The sequence below is a fragment of the Dasypus novemcinctus genome, chromosome 9 (genome assembly GCF_030445035.2).
Source record: "Dasypus novemcinctus isolate mDasNov1 chromosome 9, mDasNov1.1.hap2, whole genome shotgun sequence".
In the NCBI taxonomy this organism is placed as follows: domain Eukaryota; kingdom Metazoa; phylum Chordata; class Mammalia; order Cingulata; family Dasypodidae; genus Dasypus; species Dasypus novemcinctus.
In genome coordinates, this window is record NC_080681.1 from 96,027,862 (window position 1) to 96,032,541 (window position 4,680).

A 4,680-nucleotide genomic window follows, 5' to 3' on the forward strand; every position below is an offset into this window, starting at 1 on the left:
TGTCTGCTGGCTCCACCATCTGTTAGTCTGAGTCTACTGATTAACTTTTCTCCTGATTATGCAGAAAAAAGTTTCCTACTCTGTTGTATGCCTGGTAATTTTTGATTGGATGCTAAATATTGTGAATTGTATATTGTTGGTTACTGGATTTTACTATATTCAAGTAGTGCTGGTTTTCTTTTCTTCTGGTGCACAGTTACTTGAATCAGTTGGATCCTTTAAAATCTTGCTTTTAAACTTTGTTAATGTCCAGAGTAGGTTTTAGTCTGCAGCCGACTTAGTATCACAACTAAGACCCTTCTGAGGATTCTACTCAATGACCCATGTATAATGAAGTCTGTTTCTAGTCCTGTGTGATCTTTGGGAATCATTCTATTTTTTTTCTGATGATTCTTTCTTCGTCTTTGAGTAGTTTTCCTTTTACACACATTTAGTAGTCAGCCATAGATTTGAGAGGCTCCTCTGCAGATCCCTGAAACTATGTATGTTCTTCCTTTCAGGTACACTCCCCTGTAAATTCATTGAATTTTGTTTTCTGGCTTCTCAAAGCAGTCAGACCTCTGGATTTTGTTTTGGCCTCCACTTCAAAGTGCTAAGGACTAGCAACTGCTTCTGGGTTGAGCTGCTGCATTGAATGGTCTGGCTTGCTTGTTTCCCTTCTCCCAGGGATCAAACTCCTTTAATGCCTGTTGCACAATGCCTGAAAACTGCTGTTTCACAATTTGTTTGGTTTTCTAGTTGTTTAAGGTTGAGGATAAGTTTGGTCTCAGTTACTCCATCTTAGTTGGAAGCAGAAGTGATCACCCTCCTTCCTGAAGCATTTAGTTTTCTTTGATGTGGTCCTACTTTACTGGCCACTCCTCAGTTACCTTTGCTCCTTACTTTTCCTTCTGATTTACTTCTGAATATCAGCATGCCCAAACCTCAGTTCTAGACAGCCTTTTCTCTAGTCACTCTCTTCATTTCTAGATTCATCTAACCTCCTGGCTTCAAATATTCTCTACTTGTCATTTACCCCAAATGTCTATCTCCAGCCCAATCTCCCACTGAACTCTAGACTCTCACATGCAATTGCCTATTTGACATCTCCTCCATGATGTCTACTGTCCTCTTGCACTTAACATGCCTACAATAAAACTCTAGATTTACTCCTTCCCTCCCATACTTGTTCTTCCCATACTCCTTTTCTTTTACAAAAGAGTATCAGCACAGTTCCCTACTACCACAAATTATGCAGTAGAGTTTCTTGCAGTTGGGAAAATCTCAGGGGTCAGCACATTTGGGGTGCAATGGATAAGCCTTGCCCTGAAAAACCTCCTTCAGGATCATGGTATCTCTCCTGCCAGGTAAGTATGCCTCACAGTTGTGTTTTTTTTAGGTACCAGGGGCCAGGGATTGAACCCAGGACCTCATATCTGAGACCCTTGAGCGTCATTGGCTCCCCTGAGTTGGTTTCTTTCATTTTTTTTTTTTTTTTTTAGGAGGCACCAGGAACCAAACCCAGAACCTCCCATGTGGGAAGTAGATGTTCAACCACTTGAACCACATCTGCTCCCCCCATAATCTTTTAATCTTAGGAATGCAGTTCACTCAGTAGCTCATTATTCACCCTGAGGCTCAAGGTAAAACCTTTGAGTTATCTTTACTTCTCTTTTTTTCTCCTCCAAAATCAAGTCCCTCAGCACATCCTGCAGGCCATGCTTCAAAAATATATTTCAGAGCACTCCTTTTCTTATCTTCACTGCTCCACCTTATTCTCTGTCACAATCATTTCTTGCTTGGACTACTGCAGTAGTATCCTACCTGGTATTCCTGCTTCTACTGTCACTTGTCCCCCTGTTAGCCTATCTCCTCAAAGCAGCTAATGTGATCTTTTCAAAATGCCTATCAGATCACTTTCCTTCCTTGCTCAAAACCCACCAGTGGATTCCTATCACACTAAAAAGAAAATTAAAATATCTTATACCTATAGAGGCAAACATGATTGCTCCCTGTCTGTCTCTCAGTTTATCTCCTAGTATTTCTCTCTTCAATCTGTCTACTCCAGTCACACTGAACTTTCTGAATCCTGAACACAATTAAGATTTTTCTTGCTCAGGGTCTTTGCATGTGCTGTGCTCTGTGCTTGCTGTGCTCATCTTTGAAGCATGGCTGTTCTTTTTTATCATTCAGGTCTTGCATCAAATATTATATCTTCAGAGAAGTCTTCTCAGACTACCTAATATAAAGATGCTTTCCACCTCTGTCACTTTCTTATCCCATGAATCCCTTTAATTTTCTTTAAAACTCATGTCATCAATTGCAAAAATGTCCACACTTCTCCATCTCCCTTTATTGTCGCCTCTTTGCAATGTGACTTTGTAGCTCTTTCCATCAGGAGGTGGACTCTATTTCCCTACTCCCTGAATCTGGGCTGCACTTATGGTTTACTTTGCCCAATAGAACGTTTTGGAAGTAAAGATGTGCCCACTGTGAACCTTGTGGTCTTCCACTCTTGTTCTTTGATCCGGTGACTGCCTTGGGAAGAAGCCTGAGCTAGCTTGGTGGAGGATGAGAGAATACAGAGAGGAAAACAGAGGTATTCCAGCCAATATTCAGCCTTCCCCAGAAATAGGACCACCTGACTGACCTGGAGCTAATGGCCAATGCATGCAGGAATCCAGATGAGACCAGTAGAACTGCTAAGCTGATCTGTAGACTCAGAGCAATAATAAGTGGCCATATGCTTTTTAAAATCATAAGGTGTTGGGACAGTTGGTTATACTATAAAAACTAACTGATCCAATTATATCACTGTTTGAAATTATCTTATTTATTTGCTCCCAACTTTATTATGTGTCTGCCCCATTAAAAAGCAAATGTCTTGAGTGTGGGGAATTTTGCTCCTCATTGTATTGTAGTGATGATAGCATTGGATCGAAATGACAATATCGTATTTTGAGAAAGACCAAAATATTGGCATTTTATTTTAAAAAATGATGAGATATTCTCACCAAAGAACTCAACAACTTTGTCTTAAGTTATCCCTGAGAGAAAGTCAAGGAATAAGACTGAGGCTCCTTTGTTCTTCCAGGAGATTTCTGGTGAAAGTAAACTCTTCTAGGGGAAGAAGAACCAGGCACCAACAGGGGATGAGGCCTGTTTCTGGGAGGGGAGCAGTGGGCCTGAAGGTGGGAGACCTGGGACCCTCAGCCCACCTCTCTTCTCTCCCTCCTCCCCATCCCACTACAATATCCTCCTCTTGTTTTTCTTAATATATCCTATCATCCCCCTTTTCAGGAGACTCCCCCAAAGCATAGCAGAACCCAGACCAGCTTTGTTTGGGAGGAGAACAAGATACTAACAACTACCAGACCAATCAAAGCATGAAGCAAACAATAACCAACTCACCGTCCAGATCATGGGATCTAGTAGGAGAGAAATATGGGCAGGTGGATTTCTAAAGGAGTGCTCCTTGGGCCAGTTTGAAATTTTGGTGTAGCTTATAACTTTGAGGATACTTCTTGAGATGTAAATAATTCAGATTTCAGATTTTAAAGAATGCAGAAATAATGATATTACACCAACAAAGATGCCAATAGTTTGGTACTTGAAGGTGGCATGTTATACTGGAACACCTAAGGTCAATACTGCAAACATCATTGCTTCCTCAGCACCTGGAACAGCACGGGACAGGGTCTCAATCCATGCCTAAATAAACAAATGAACACATGCTCCCCAGGATTTGGCTGTGTCAGGGGAGGGGTGGATGTCCAGCCCCAGGGGAGGCAATTGTCCTCACACACACTCACACAGTCCACCCATACCCCCATGCCATCTCCCCAAAGAACAGCTGCCCTACCAGGCAAGCCCCGGCACTCACAGGGGAACAGGAGGGACACTGTGGGTGCTCCCTGAGGGTGGTGCTCCCTGAGGGTGGTGCACCCCAGAGCTAAGGCAGGTGCCCAGTGGAGATGGCAATGCAAATGCTCTGTGTCATCCTGGCCAGGCAGGGCTGCCTCTTCTTGCTGAGGCTCCTGTGATACCAAGAGGGGTGGGACTGGGGAAGGTCATAATTATAGCAAGCAACAGTCCTGCCTGCCTCCTTGGTGTTCACTGTGCACCAGGCACTGTGCTGTGTCCATTTATGAATACTTTGTTTTAATCTTTACGGCAGTCTATTTTGTGGATTAGGACACTGAGGCTGAGAGAAGTTAAACCACTAGTCTAAGGTCACACAAATAGCAAGGGGCAGAGGCCAGGATTTGAATGCAGGCCTTTCTATGCGACATTTCCTAAAGGCTGAGCTAGACAAGGGCGTCCCGACTCTGCCACTCCTTCCATCTATCTCCAAAGAGAGGCCTGACCTCATCCTTAGCCTCCCATCACCCCTTTGCCCCTTAGGTGGCCTGGCCCTAATCCTGACTCTTGCTGCTTTTCTTCTTGGGATCAGCCTGTTGTCCATCTCCACTGTTGCTTTGCATTTAGGCAGGTCTGATAGTCTCATTTGAGAACTGCTCAGCTACCCCCTACCATCCCTCCAAGCTCACACACTTAACCCCACCCATATATGCTGCATCCTCCAAACACACACATCCTACACGGCGTGCAAGCTAAACACTAAAGTACTATATACCAGAGACACACAACACACGTGTGAGCCATCGCTTTCCACACACAGCCAATGTACACTCTACATGG

General features: G+C 43.6%; 1 non-coding gene across 1 annotated transcript; it reads right to left on the reverse strand.

Annotated features, from left to right (window-relative positions):
* Positions 1–1,191: 1,191 nt before the first annotated feature.
* On the reverse strand, positions 1,192–1,354 carry LOC111766228 (U1 spliceosomal RNA). Its single transcript, XR_002798325.1, has one exon. It is a non-coding gene; the product is annotated as a U1 spliceosomal RNA (small nuclear RNA).
* Between the last annotated feature and the right edge of the window lie 3,326 nt (positions 1,355–4,680).